Source organism: Arvicanthis niloticus, chromosome 20, assembly GCF_011762505.2.
Source record: "Arvicanthis niloticus isolate mArvNil1 chromosome 20, mArvNil1.pat.X, whole genome shotgun sequence".
NCBI classification, from domain to species: domain Eukaryota; kingdom Metazoa; phylum Chordata; class Mammalia; order Rodentia; family Muridae; genus Arvicanthis; species Arvicanthis niloticus.
In genome coordinates this window covers 17,374,332-17,390,101 of record NC_047677.1, presented here as the reverse complement: position 1 = coordinate 17,390,101, position 15,770 = coordinate 17,374,332, and the positions used below count along the sequence as shown (strand labels likewise).

At 47.3% G+C, this 15,770-nt stretch overlaps 1 long non-coding RNA gene across 1 annotated transcript; it reads right to left on the bottom strand.

Annotated features, from left to right (window-relative positions):
• Positions 1-4,851: 4,851 nt before the first annotated feature.
• Positions 4,852-13,509, bottom strand: LOC143435269 (uncharacterized). The gene is made up of 4 exons (XR_013105406.1): positions 13,171-13,509; positions 11,523-12,722; positions 9,766-9,920; positions 4,852-5,175 (listed from the first exon to the last, which is right to left on the bottom strand). It is a non-coding gene; the product is annotated as an uncharacterized LOC143435269 (long non-coding RNA).
• Positions 13,510-15,770: the final 2,261 nt, after the last annotated feature.

The following is a 15,770-nucleotide window of genomic DNA, read 5'->3' as shown; positions in this document are numbered from 1 at the left end:
CTCACCCCAAGATAAGAATTACTGTTTATGATGGGGGGCCCTGTAATCTGGGGGCAGATTGTCTTACAGGAACAAGATTGGCCTCTTAGGCGTTGATAGCCCAGGTCAGCACTTTATAGAACTACCTTGCAGTATAGAGAAGAGAAGAGGAGAAGAGGGGAGGGGAGGGGAGAGGAGGGGAGAGGAGAGGAGAGAAGAGAGAAAAGAGAAAAGGGGAGGGGAGGGGAGAAGAGAGAAGAGAGGAGGGGAGGGGAGGGGAAGGGAGGGGAGGGGAGGGGAGGGGAGGAGAAGAGAAGCAAAGCAAAGAGAAGAAAGAGAAGAGGGGAAAAAAAGCCATGCACCATTTAGGAAATTCCTCAATGTAGAACCCTGTCTGTACATTGAGCATGCTCAGAAGTACTGACCCTTGACCACTCTAGGCCATCAGTACACCCAAACCATGAATTAACCTCTAAAGTCCCATAGGTTTCTAGAAGGCTCCTAGAGAGACCTTTGACAGGCATTTAGGGACCGTTTTCCTGAGAAGCTTTGGCTGCTCACTTGGGCTTAGAGTAAACCTCGGTGTGAAAGATGCCAAAACCTCCATGCTTCTGTGTTGTGTCTGTCCCTTTTATTTTGGGTCTGTCACCAGCTTAACTCTGCACATACTCATTGATCACTCAAGGAACACCTGTCCAAAAACAGTTGGTACTTAGCCTACTTCATCCTGCTTGAGGCCGAAGGTACAGAGAGTAACCTCCCTACTGTTGGCTCTTTTGCAATCTCCTGACCCAGATCTCCAAGGACACCGGAAGGTCTTCAGCTGGCGTCCTAAGCCTGCAGGCCCTTTGGAGTCCAGGATCAGCAGATCCTCCCCCAGATAGATTACCTTACAATGACGTCATCTCCGAGCAAGAGGAGTCATCCCCCAGGAAATGACTCTTGCCTAAGCATCAAGGACTTGACACCACCTTACAGACCCAGAACTGAGATAGTGATTAACTAGCTTACACCTTGACTGAGATTGCATATCTCTTGCCCTTGTGATGGCCAGGCATTTATGCTGGTACCAATAGCCATTTGTCTCTGATTCCAGTCCCTGGAGGTTAAGTTCCCAGTATCCCTGACTCAGAGTTCCCATACTTTCCTCTTCCTAGTCTGGGTTCTATCAGTCATGAGGCTAAGAAGTAGATGTCCCATTTGCTTCCTTTCCTTCCTTTCTAATTTTCATGAGACACCTTATATTTTGAGTTAGTTTCATCATGGCTTTCTTGTGGAAGCACAGTATCACAGTGGCTGTGCAGTCTTTTTGATAAATCTCATTTCTGGGTCTCTATATTTGTCTCATATCTGTGAAAATGAAAGGAAAAGCACAATGAAAGCAGCTTCAGAGGCTTTGGTGAGCGGGGCGGTGGTGGCGCACGCCTTTAATCCCAGCACTTGGGAGGCAGAGGCAGGCGGATTTCTGAGTTCAAGGCCAGCCTGGTCTACAGAGTGAGTTCCAGGACAGCCAGGGCTACACAGAGAAACCCTGTCTCAAACAAACAAACAAACAAACAAACAAAAACAAAAACAAAAAACCAAAAAAAACCAAAAAACCAAAAAACCAAAAAACAAAAAAACAAAAAAACAAAACCAGAGGTTGCGGTGTAGCTCAGTGGTGGAAAAGTTACCTCACATGCACAAGGCCCTGGGTTTAATCCCTATCAGTGCCAAAACAAAGTGGGGCTTTGAAGACCATTATGAAATGGCTTACACCATTCTAGCTGCCTTGGACTGTGAAGTTCAGTTGTACCCTGGCCTCAGGCATCTGGAGGGAGATACCTAGTGCCCAGAGGTGTGAGGAGCCATTTAATCGGTTTTACTGGTATTTTATTAATATTTATATTTTCCTTTTTATTTATTTTTAAATTTTTCTTAAACATACATGTGGGGTGTGTGTGTGTGTGTGTGTGTGTGTGTGTGTGTGTGTGTGTAGGGGCGCACCTGCTTACATGTACATGCAGATGAGGGTCAGAAGACAACTTGAGTCTCCTCCTGAGAACTATGTCCAGCACCTGCGACACAGGGCCTTCCATTGGCCTGGAGTGTACTGATTAGGCTAGGCCAGCTGGCCAGTGGGCTCGAGAGGGCCTCCTGCTTCTCTGTTTTCCCCAAACTGGGATTACGAGAGCTGTTCCCACACCTAACGTTTCTAAATGAAGTCTAGGGGCCAAGCACACGTCCTCACGCTTGCAAGCTGAACCCTCTGCCCAGCCCCGCTTTTTCTTTAAACTAATTAATATGCAAGGAAGTGGGTTTCGATGTGATGTTTCCACTTGTGTATCAGTCTACGTAGTTCTTACTCATCTGCCCCTCCTCCCCCTTAACCCTGCTTCTGCTCGCACGATATACACGGTCCATTTCCCCTGCCTCTTCCTCCCTTCCCTTCAGACCAGTTCTTCCTTTCTCATGGGCCCCTTTCTATTTTTATGTCCCCCTCCTGTACACACACACACACACACACACACACACACACAGACACACACACATTTAGAGCTGCATTCTGTAGGAAAAAGGAAACACACAATGTTTGCCTTCCTAAGGCTGGCTTATTTCACTTAACGGTGATCTCCAGTTCCATCCATTTTTCTTGTGAATGTCATCATTTCATTTTCTGTTACTATGGAACTGTAGAAACCAATGGCATGGAACTGTCACCAATATGGACATCAAACTGATGGTGATGAGGGGCAAGCATCAAACTCACACAGCTACAGCTGCTTCAGCAAAGACGGCAGAGCACTCGTGTGTGTGTGTGTGTGTGTGTGTGTGTGTGTGTGTGTGAGAGAGAGAGAGAGAGAGAGAGAGAGAGAGAGAGAGAGAGGCCTTTTACACACAGTGCTGGGATAGCCACATGTAGAAAAATGAAAGTAGATCCATAACTCTCACCCTACACACACACACACACACACACACAAACCACTACCACCACCGCCAACAACAACAATAGCAACAACAACAAAACGATTTAAAGTGGACCAGATCTTCAGGCACTGCTAAGGCTGGTAGAAGAGAGCAGCAGAGAACGGGGAACTTATCCCAAGAACTGGATGATGGCATTGCATGAAGGCCAAGGGCTTCTGCGAGGTGCAAGAAACCGTCAGCAGAGCCAGGAACGCCTGCGGCATTGGAGAAAATGCTTGTCTTCCATTTGGATCCTGGCTTTTGTCCTTCCCAATGTGCCTGCTCCCCCAGTTTCCAAGACCCCAAAAAGCTTCTACCCTGGAACTTTCTGGGTTTGGACCGATCTACACAGCTCCCTATTCATTATCATCCCTGTGTCCAAAACTTCACTTGAGAGAGCCATGTTAGACCGGGAGTCACCTCTAAAACTGCCGGTGAGAAGTTTCGGCCGGAGGCTAGAACTCCTAAGAGACAACTATTGAGAGAGGCCTCAGGGTGACAACTAGATCTTAACCAACCCTGAGTGGCTTGGCTCAGAGCCCTCCAAGAACAACCCAGTGGCAGGCAATACCCGAGGGGAGAGCAAGGCCCACAGCTGGCATGGTTGCTTCGTAGCTGACCTTCCAGAGAACATGGTGAGCCTGGAGTCTGGCCCTGGCAAGCTGGGGGAAACACAAGGTGCTCTGGTTTCAAGCTTGAAAGGCTGAGTCATTCATTTCATGCCCAGGATACCCAGGAGCCTCTCGCCAGTCTCCACTCTTCTGGTTTTCCCTGTCTATCTGACCTTTCATGGTTGACCCACCCCTAACTTCACAAAACAGCTACATTTAGGGTGAGACCCAGACGTTTGAGGGCACAAACCTGTAGTTTTAACACTTGAGATGTGGAGGCAGGAGTTCAAGGCCATCCTCGGCTAGTTTGGGGTCAGCCTAGGGTACACGATAACCTTCCTCAAGGGAAAAGACAAATCGGCACCTCAGTTTTATTAGCCATATTTCAACTACTCAAAAGTTACATATTGCTAGTCATTTTAGTGCCGATGCAGAAAGTCCTACTAGGTGTCATGGGTCTCCATTTTGTACTGTTTGAAAACCACAGGACTCACTTGGCAGCGGCTGTGTTGTACGGGAGGGGTGTTCTTTTATTAAGTTGCTCTCCCGTCAACCTGACTGGCTTCACATTCCCTCCATTGTGCCCGAGAAGTCTGCACCAGATCAGAGGTTTCCACTTATTTTATCTCCAAGGATCCCTTAGATTGTCCCTTTGTTCTCTGGGACCCACACCCAGGGTTAAAAATAAAGTGTTTTATTAGGTAATAATTGGCTTACCCTTCCACTTTTGTTAACCAAGACTATTTATAATTACCAACAAAACCCTCTAATCAACACAAGATAATCAGAATTCTCATATTGTGTTGAAGTTATTCCAGTCCAAACTTAGGACTCCGGCATGAGGCTTTTGCTTGGCAGCCTTATCTTTGGTAATTATACACTTCCCATGTAGTGTCTTTGAAATATTGAAAATAACATTAATCTCTTCTCCCTGTCTCTGCTATTACCTTCCCCTACCCCTTAGAACTTAAGGGGATCAGTTAGGAGTCTTCTGAATACAAGATCCCTTAAGATTTATGTAGGTTTTATTTTTTTTATTTACTTATTTATTAGAAAGAAAACAAGTTTATTTGAACACTGTAAGGAATGGCCACAACAACACTGCCTATTGACTGTCCCATCGGCCTGTTGGGTTGGTTCTAACCTAGAGCCTTGTTCATGCTGGGCAAGTACTGGGCTGGCATCACTGAGCCATGCCCTCGGCTGTGTTTACTTTTAAAGAGCTTCTGGGGTCAAAGAAATGAAGCATTTTGAAGAAAATTAATTTAAATGTTTATTTGATTTATGAACCAGGTAGAGTTTCAAGTGTTCTATTCAGACCCAGAAGAGTTTCAAGTGTTCTATTATGTAATATGGGCATCAATATTTATAGACCAGAAAAGGCTGAAGAAAACAAAAACAAGACAGAGAGACAGAGAGACAGAGAGAGAGAGAGAGAGAGAGAGAGAGAGAGAGAGAGATATTTCAGGCTCAAAAATAGACCAATTAAGAGAGTTAAGAGGAGGGCCCAAATTGGCCTATGTGAACATGTATCTGTTAATAACAGTTCTTGATTTCTTGGGAGGTCAGGAGTCACGGTTTGGCAGTGTAGAGCATCACTGAACAGCACAGGCTCCGTGGGCAGTGGGCAGCCGGCATACTAGAGTGGAAACAGAAGGCAGAACACACACCCAGCAGGGTTGTCAGCCAACTCAGGGGGAACCAGAGAGGAAACTCCACACCAAGCCAGTCTGTGATCACAGTCCTGGTTAAAGTGAACAGCTGACCCCCTGGGAGATAAATGGGGAATTTCTAGAGCACCTAAAAAATCTTACAGAGAATATCTCTTCATGCTTGGTCAGAAAACTGAGCCTGTGTAGGAGGGGGAGTCAAGAGAGCCCAGTGAATGGTAGAGACAGCCATGAAAATAGACGGGACTTCAAAGGTATTCCTCCTCACACACAGAAACTCAGTAACAAGGAACGCCCCTCCTCCAACCCCCAGTTTTCAGGTGTACTGGTTGAGTCATTGGTTGACCCCAGAGCTCTGCAGATACAAGCACAGCCTTTACAAAGCTGGGCTAAAACTTACACAAACTAAAGACACAGACTGAGCAGACACTGGGCTAAAACTTACACACACCAAAGACGTAAATGAACCAGACATATGCCAAGTATCTTAGCTGCTGAGTTTGGACAAGTTAATGTCAACAGCAGGGTCCAGAGTTGCTACTGCATATAAAAAAATGCCAACATTCCAAAAAAAAAAAAGAAAAGAAAAGAAAAGAAAAGAAAAAAGACATGAGAAGATACGAGACAACAGCCCTGACTAAATCTGAGCAGAGAGGAGAGTTGGCTGATGAAGATTTCCAAGTAGGTGCTGTGTGTTCCAAGGAGTAAAAGAACTGTGCTCTGGAATTCAGAAATCAGCTCATGGTTGTAGGGGCCTAGGCAGGAGAATCTCTGAGTTCAAGGCCAGCCTGGTTTACAGAGCCAGTCCCAGGACAGCCAGAACTATGCAGAGAAATTCCAGATTGGGAATGCCCACCCCAACCCCACCAAAAAGAAGCCAGCAAATTAATAAGGACTCAACAAATAGAGGATCTCAATAAAGATGTAGAAACTTTAAAAAAAAATAATCTAAATGGTTTAAGTGTATAATGACAAATTTACCAGAGAATGTTACTTAAATTTAGAACCTTAGAAAACGATCCAATTTGAAGAACAATGAAGAAAAAGATTGAATAAAAGTAAACCCTCAGATGCTGGGTGGGGAGACACTGAACATACCATACCTGTGTAATCAAACTTCACAGAGTCAAAGAGAACATGGAACAATATACATCTATTGATATAATGAATGAAAATTATCTTCTGATAGCAACCCTCATTTACAGGCCCCCAAACTCAACACATCTAGATAAATTCAAAGAGATCCGTGACAAGGCAAAGATTCCCAGACTGGGTCCAGTGATGTGTGATCTACAGGAGGCAGTCTGAAAATCTAGGGGTATAGCTCAGTAGTAAAGTAGCTTGCAGGAGGCTGGACACGAGCTGTGAAGAGGCTTCCAGTAGCTTGACCTCTTCACAGATCTCCTCGGCTCAGGAGCTGTCGAGCAGGAAGGCCGAGCATTGCTCTGGGCGATTGAGAATGTGGGCTCTGGAGGCCCTGAAGTGCTGTGTCCACGCTTGCCTGAGCTCTAGGGTGTTGGGGGAAGCATTTAGAGTCTCATCAGGTTTTCTGACTTCCTGCTGGCCTTTCAGTAGCAGAGCTGACTAACCTCTCTTGACTTTTATCATTGCCTTAGGTTTCACCTCACTTGAGGGACTTGGGCTGAAACTGCCCGAGGCTCTGTCACCTGCAGTGCAGCCCAGCATCTGGATCATTGCCATAGCCTTTGTGGCTATGAGACTGGTCTGCCTCCTGTGTCCCTGGCCTTGTCCGGGCTCTGCAAACTCACATTACTCTCCTTGGCATCTGAGAACTGTAAAAGGACGGTAACGTGTAGAATAACAGAGAAATGTGTATGAAGAAGTCAAATAGTGGCTGGCGCGTGGCGTGCAGCGTGTGCACTTTCTCTGCTGTGGTAGAGGCACAGAGACACAAAGGAACCCAGACTCGCCTTCATAAAACCTTCTGCTTAAATGAGAGTAGCTTAGACTTCATTCCATAACTACACATAACTACAGCTGTCTCAGCGTGCTTTCTGATGCTATAATGGAATGCCTGAAGCTGGACTTTGTTCTTGGCTATTGTGATGATTTTGAGGCAAGGCCTCATCGTCCCTAAGGAGGTGCCTCCACACAGTAGGTATCATTACACAGTAGGCATCATTACATATTTGTCAATGGGCAGGTGAATAAGCTCGGACAGGAGAAGCTGCCCTGCCTAGGGTTAAGGGTTCCTTTGTCCCAGCCCTGTAACGGGCCCTATATGCCAGCAGATGTAGCTGATTCTGGAGAAAATGCTGGGAGGGGGCTGCAGCCCCCAAAGGCCCTCCCGTGCCGCTCCACCCCTTCTGTGGTCCTTCAGCATTCTCCTTCCTTCCAGAGGCTCCTCAGGAGTGACCCTCAGACCCTCACAGCCTCTCCTCAGGAGTAACATCTTTCCCCTGATGCCCTTTCCTCACCATCTCACCCATTCTGCCAAGTTAAGGTTCTGTTTACCCAGCAGCATCCCTTAACCTGACAGCCCCACTCCACACAGCCTGCGGCCTGGAGGGGAAATGGGGCACTGGGGCTTGGGTTTGGGTTTAGCCCTTAATATTGAAAAAGTTAATAGGAAGAGTACTGATCAATGCAGGACCCGTTTCCCAGAGCTGCCACACACAACAGGGATACTACTTACATCTTCAGTGTACAGTCAGCAACAGCTTACCAGGGAAACTATCACTGGGAGTAGAAAAGCATCAGCCGAGCGCCTGCTGTGTGCAGAGGAGACTGTATTTCCATCTGCCTGAAACCAGTATTGTTTCATGTAGAGGCGAGTGGACTGTGACTTTGAGTCATGGAAGGAAAATGTTTCTACTTTTACAAGGTAGCGACTGTGGTGGGTCAGGCCATCGACAAAAGGGCCATCTTCATTACCAACAGAAATGATGGCTCAGCGTTCCCTGGGGACTGTACACGGAACAGGTTCATTGTTCCTCTGAGACCAAGTGCCCGGAGACCCCAAGCAGAGCCAACATTCTTTCTGTGCATTACCCCTAACAACTAACCCCAAGAATGACATATTTCCTGGCATTAAAAAGATACTTCTGTGGGAGGCTGAGGCAGGAGGATCATGTGAGCCCAAGGCTACATAGTGAGATCCTAGCTCAATGAATGGATGAAAGAATAAATAAATAAATAAATAAATAAATAAATAAATAAATAGATAGCAGGGAAAGGGAGGAAGGAGAAGAAGAAGAAGAAGAGGAGGAGGAGAAGGAGGAGGAGGAGGAGGAGGAGGAGGAGGAGGAGGAGGAGGAGGAGGAGGAAAGATATATATATTTTTAAATGAATGCCAGACAGGCCGTGGGGTGGCTCAGTGAGAAAGTACTTGAAACTCAAATACAAGGATCTGCTTTTTATCCTTGCTGGGAAGATGGCTCAGTGGTTAAGAGCACTCACTGCTGTCAGAGGCCCAGCTCCCAGCTCCCACATCAGGTGGGTCACAAACCCCTGTAACTGTCTCTAAGGGATTCAACATCCTCATCTGCACATTTCTCTCCCTCTCCTCCCTCTCCTCCCTCTCCCCTTCTCCCCCTCTCCCTCTCGTCCCTCTCCTCCCTCTCCCACTCCCTCTTCTCCCTCTCTCCCCCCTCTCCTTCTCCTCCCTCTCCCCCTCTCCCCCTCTCCCCTCTCTCTCCCTCCTCTTCCCTCTCCCCTCTCCCCTCTCCCCTCTCCCCTCTCCCCTCTCCCCTCTCCCTCTCTCCCCCTCCCCTTCTCCTTCTCCCTCTCCTTTTCTCTCTCTCACTCACTCTTTTTCTTTCTGTGTGTGTTTGTGTCTTTCTTTGTCGCTGTATCTGTCTCTCTCTCTCTCAGACACACACACACACACACACACACACACACACACACACACACTCAAAATAAGATAAATACAAAAGAAAAGAATAATCAGGCTTGGTTGTGATTCCCTGGAACCCCAGTCCTGGGAAGGGAGGGTCCCTGGAGCCACTGGCCCGCCAGTCTAGCTGAATCTTGGAACTTGAGAAGTCCAATGAGAGACCATGTTTCAAAAACTAAGATGAAGAGCAATTGAGGAAGATGCTTGACAAACTCTGGCCTCCATACTGTATGAGCATGTGCGCCCTCACATACCTGTCACACACACACACACACACACACACACACACACACACACACACACGCATGCACACGCATGCACACACACACATACAGCCTGAGATGTTTGCCTGGATATAGGCAGGAATTACATGATGCCTATCAGTTGCTCTGATGGCTGAAGATTCATCTCTTAAGTGTCTGTGACCTACAAAAAGAACCCACGTAGGGGTCAGGGAGCAGGGGAGCGTCCAAGGAGTAGAGCCTCAGATGGTCTTGGATCGCCTGTGCTGAAGCCTCGGGGGTTCAGGCTCCCTTTGCTCCAAAGTCGTTGGAGGCAGAATGCCAGGAAATTGTCGATGCAGAGGGATTGAGTTCATTGTTTGCTCTGTCCCTTTCAAGTCCGTCTCAGCCAATGGCCTCCACATGCCCTTCTGTTTATTAAAGGCATAATTCGAGCAAAGAGGAAGCCAGTCACCCACCTCTCACGTATCTTGGGGAAACATCAAGCAGGCTGAAGGGCTGCTCCTCAGGAGGGCATTGTCTCTGTGCCACCCAGAGCCCTGATCTCAGGCATCAGGATGCAGGGTGGGGTCCTTTGGGGTCCCTTCCCTTCAGTTTCTCACCGAGATCTGGTCTGCCAAGCAAAGACAGGGACAGAACCCAGGTTGGCAGTTAGCACAAAGGGTCAGTTCACTAGCTCATTCGGTCGTGCTCCTAAATACACAACCCACTTGAGGAAGCCCATCTACTCCAGCCTGGGCTCATGTCATAGAATTGTTTGTTTTTCAACCCTGAGGCTCTACACACACTTCTCAAAAAATAACAGACATGACTCTTAGGGCCTGATGCTTTTAGACACTCTAGAACATGGTAACAGCAGCAACAGGCTGAGGGAAACCCTCTCCATCCAATCTCCTTCCCGCACACATTTGACCTCTCTCACTGTCAGTCTTGTGGACTGTTACAATTTTGTTAGTAACTTAATTTCTTTTTTTAAAATCTGTTTAAAAATGTTTCTCTGTTCTCACAGAACCCTGACTTGGAAACATCTTCCCATCTGCCCTGTGTGCCTCTCCAGCCTATGGACCTTAATGCTGCTTCTTCCCTTGCTTATAGGAAACAGATTAGCCTACACTTCCGATTGCCAGCTACCGTGCACCTGGCCAGCAGGCGTGTCTGTGCGTTACTGCATATTACCATTAATATTATTTAACTGTTGCCAGAAGAGCCAGAGAGAAAGGCAAGGCGTCCCTCATGGCGCCACATAGATGCTTGGCTATCAACACCCCATCCTTCACTCTTTTCATCTGGAGCAGAAATTGTTTTCTCTCTCTCTCTTTCTCTCTCTCTGTCTCTCTGTCTCTCTCTCTCTCTCTCTGTCTCTCTCTCTCTCTCTCTGTCTCTCTCCTTGCTGCCTTCCATGCACCAGCAGCTGTGGGTAGATGCACTATCTGCAGACGCATATCTCTTAGGTTTGAATTCTGGCTTTTGTCTTGGGTCCTTATCCTGTGTTCTGGGAAATGGATGCATGTCCCTTCTTCATGAGATTGTTACAAACACTGAACGTGTTACTGCACGTGGAGGGTCTGGTAGACATTAATGAGTTAAAAAATAATGTTAATTTTTTTCTGTCATCAATATATTTATAGCTTTTTATATCTCCTTGGTGACTAGTCTGTAACAACAGTGTGGTAACAGAGCACACTGGTCTCCATAGTAGATGCCCAATAAACTCCTGAAAAATTTAATTTTCCTCTGGTTGCGGTGGCACACAGGAAGCTGTCGAGTGAGAATCACTATTAGTCTGAAGCTAGCCTGAGCTACACAGTGAAACTCTATTTCAAACAAACAGACACCGTTTCAGTTGCCCCCACTCTCCCAACACAGCTGAACACAAGGATCAGTCATGGTTTAGAAGAACATTAGTTTTGAGGTTGCTTTAAAAAAATGATTGTGTATGGATGCTTTGCCTTCATGTATGTGTGTGCACCATGTATGTGCTTGGTACCTGCAGAGGTCAGAAGAGGCTATCAGATTCCATGGAACTGGAACTACAGGTGGTTGTGTGACTCCATGTGGGTGCTGGGAACTGAACCAAGAATGTCTAAGAGACCAGTCAGTGGACTTAACCCTGGGCATCTCTATAGCCACAGGGCGGCTTTTTGTTTGTAATACTAAAGATTAAGATGTGTGTGTGTGTGTGTGTGTGTGTGTGTGTGTGTGTATGTGTGTGTACCTGCAAGGACCAGAAGAGAACATCAGATCTCCTGGAGCTGGAGTTAACAGGTGGTCGTGAGCTGCCTGAAGTGGGTGCTGGGAGCTGAACTCAAGTCTTCTGCAGGAACAGAATGTGCTTGTCACCTCTCAGGCGTCTCTCCAGCCTAAAGAAGTTGCTGTCTACCATTTTCCTGTCCGCGTGATGAAGCAGGGACCGATCAGTGGGCAGAAGGCCTGTCAGCTGGCTGTCCCTGCTCCCCACATCTCACCCCAGCAAAGCTTTTTTCCCCAGGGGCAAAGTTCAAAGAGTCTGACAGCTCCTTCCCCTGCTGTGGGGTCATTGTAAAGTTTGCTTTACAAATACACGTTTGGAGTCTGTCCCTCATTACTTAACAGAAAGTGTCTTGTCGCCAACCAGATGCCTCCTCTTGACCTAATTTCATAACCTTCCTCTTTCAGACCTTGCCTAAGTGAATTCTCTCTGCAAATGTACAAGTCAAAGAAGTTAAAACAATGACCACTATGTGCACAGTGGGGTCAACTCTATTTCACATATATGTAGTGCAGGTTACCCTAGGTGGACTTTACAGGGGCTCTGCTGACTCCTTCTGCCCAAGGAGCTGGCCCAGCACTGGCCAAGCACTGTGAGCTGGAGAGGGCAGAGCAGAAGCCACTGAGCTGCTGCACACACCCCAGAGAAGGAACCCCCAAACGCTGCCTCGTGCACTCTGCACAAACACAAGTTCCGTTTCTTTGTGCTGTCCTGGAGTGTTTGCCAGCTCCCAGGTCACGTTGCAGGGGACCATGTGGCCCTGCAATGAAAGGCTCTATTGTGACCACTGGTCAACAAGGCAGGGCAAAGTCTGTCGGTGCAGCAAAACCAGGAGCCTCCCCATTTTTACGTGCTGAGAAGAGTGTGTTTCATATTGTGTAGCTGGGGGGTGGGGGCAGTTCCTTTAGAAAAACAAAACAAAACAAAACAAAACAAAACAAAACAAAATAATAATGAAACAAAAGCCAGAGCAAGGAAAGGGAGATACTTATCTGGTCATGGTCTCCAGCTCCAGAGGATTTAAAATAGCTTAAGCAATGGCTTACTATTCCCATGTCTTTCCCTCCTCTTCTTTCTCTCACCACTGACATCGTCCTTTTCAAAAATGTCCTCTCACAGCAGCCCCGAGCTTCTGTTGGGAATTCTCACTCAACAGGAGATGGCAGACTGTTTAAAAATATGTAGATATATTCAGTAAATATTCCGTTCACATGCACAGAGACGTGGAAAAGCTTTTAATACAAAGCCCCAACTGGTTCGGAACAGTTGCTATACACAAATGCTGGGCTGAGTGTGCATCGGAAAACGCGAGTTACCGTTGAGTGTGGTGGCATGTGCTCATAAGTGTCAGATCTCGGAGGGAAACTGAGGCAGGGACATCGGGAGTGCAAGGTGAGCCTGGAATGCAGGGTGAGATCCCGTCTCAAAAAAATAAAAAATAAAAACGTAGAGAGCAAAAACCCACAAACAAACAGGAAATAGCAGTAAGAGGCAAGTACTTAACACTCGGACTTAGGTGGGTGAATTAGTCTGAGCGCTGACTAGGTGGGGCAGCACACCCGCACACCCAGCTGGGTCCCAGTGTCCTTGTCTATGACATGACACACAAGCTTACAGGGCCCTTGATGCTCAGCCCCAGCTTCAGCTGTGCTGTCTGCCTCATGCTGGTTCGTTGGTTCCATCATATCCAGTTATTCTGATTGGCCAGGGCAGATGATATCCACGGGACTGGAAGCATCCACCTTTTCATTGCAGTGAGTGCAGGACAGGCTGGCATCACGGAGTGCATCACGGAGTCCACAGTAAGTGTTGGAGACTTTCTTCTGCCTCAGTTTCTCCGTGGCAAATGGATGATAAGGATTTAGGTGACCTCTGAAATCCAGCTAAACGCTAGTGTACGTGACTCTAGAAACTTCAAGAAGTGGACACTAAGACTTGGTTCTGAAACGGAACACCAGACAAAATGTTTTGTCTTTCCTTTGAGACAGGCTGGCCCTGAGCTTGTGGGTTCAAATAATCTCCCTATCTTGGCTGCAGAATGCTGGGAGACTGGAGCCACACACCAATCAATTAAAATGTTTAAATCAATGATTTGCAGACCCAAGGCCACAGACAGCACAGGGTAGAGATTTCCTGAGTGGGAACAAGGATTATGATTACCCCTGCTTAATCGATAGACAGTTCTTGGCTGAGGGAGGCTTCTGTGTCAGGCTCAGAGAAAGGAGGTCAGTTAATCAAGGTCACAAGGTCAGAAGGACTTGAGCCTGTAACTTCCCTGGCCACTTGCCAAGAGGAATTCAAGTAGAGCCAGATAATCTAGTAGATTTATCTTCAATCTAGGGTCAGGGGCCCAGAATTCACAGGGCAGTCTCTGCAGCAGAGAAATACAGCTGTGGTTTTACAGTATGCCCTTGGAATATTTTTTTTAATATTTATTTATTTATTTATTTATTTATTTATTTATTTATTTATTATAGTGTTTTGCCTGAAAAGGGCACCAGATTTCATTATAGATGGTTGTGAGGCACCATGTGGTTGCTGGGAATTAAACTCAGGGGCTCTGGAAGAGCAGCCAGTGCTCTTAACCTCTGAACCAACTCTCCAGCCCAGTCTTTGGAGTCTGGGTGGGGATAGGCACAGGCACATGGCACCACACAGGGCTGGAGAAAGAACTACCTACCGCAAATAATCCCCAGGATTATGCAACTTCTAGAGTTTGCACTGACAGGGACTCCATAATCCTGTTCCTCTCATTCACAGCCTGAATGGAGGAATCCACTGCTGTCTCAGTAATAGGACCTAACCACGATTGACCAGAAACAGCTCAAGCCCCTCCCAACAAGACTTAAAACCAAGTCTAGAAAGCATCAGACTATTTCCCATTAGTGGCATCTGAGAACAATACTACAAATTGCTTTAAAAGCGAGTCTTGGTGGAGCATGCCTTCAGTCTCAACAGCTGGGAGGCAGAGGCAGGACTATCTCTGTGTTCAAGGCCAGCCTGGGCTACTCAGAGAGATCTTGTCTCAAAAAAAAAAAAAAATTAAGCGAGAGAACACCTAACATTCAGTAAGGTAAAACCCAAACCAGAGACAGGTGAAGTGTGTCGAGACCCTTCATAATCAGGCTGTAAGACGAAAATAAACCTTAGGGCCCAAACGAAAAACATTATCAGAGCCAGTGAGAGGTTAAAGGTACTATACTTGCTGATTGCTTTCCGAGTCCAGAACCCACATTAAAACACACACACACACACACACACACACACACACACACACACACACACACACACACACAGAAAGGGCAGGAGAAAGGGCTCTGCAGTGAGCCTTTGCTTTTGGTCCAAGAACGATATCCCTAGGGGAGCCAAGTCTTAGTGGTCAAAAATCTGGGACCCCGAGGGATGGTATACGTGGCCCAATCATCCGTACTTTTACCTAGAAAGATCAGGAAGAACACAGAGATGTAAAACGGAGCCGTGTGAAGCAGGCGCGTGAGTCAGCTGGTTCTGTTCCCCACCACCACCCCACACTCCCCCTCCCCCGTTAAGAGAAGGTGGAGACTTCTGTATTCTCTTCTCACCGAGAGAGATTCTGGGTCGGACATGGTGTGCTGGGCTCATGTTTAGAGAGCCTCAGTCCTCTCTTGTGGCGTGCTCCGCCTTTTAGCTACATTCTAGCAATATCTTCCGCTAATACCGGGATGTGAATCCAGTCCCCAGTAGGACAATATCAGACGACAGCTGCAGACTAACTAGCAAAGGCTTTGGAGCAGAGGCAGGACTTGGAGAAGTAAGCAAGCATGGAAAACAGGATTCCGGGGTAGTGGGAGAGCAAACCCCGGCACCTTGTCAGGGCCAGGATATGTAGCAGAAAGTAGCCACTGGGCGCATGCTTGTCTCCAGCGGGCTCTCCCACAGCTCTTGACCAATGGGTTCTCATGGAACCTGGTCATCCTACATTTAGCAGTGGGGCTGACTGGGACCGAGCCTGCCTGTGTGTCCTACTGAAGACTTCACAAGGATCTCCACAGAAAGCCAGTGGACTAGTGTCTGTCACGCTCAGGGTGTCAACTGTGTAACTGTGTGGAACACTCCCAAAAGAAGGCTACCCCGCCAGGCGGTGGTGGCGCACACCTTTAATCCCAGCACTTGGGAGGCAGAGGCAGGCGGATTTCTGAGTTCGAGGCCAGCCTGGTCTATAGAGTGAGTTCCAGG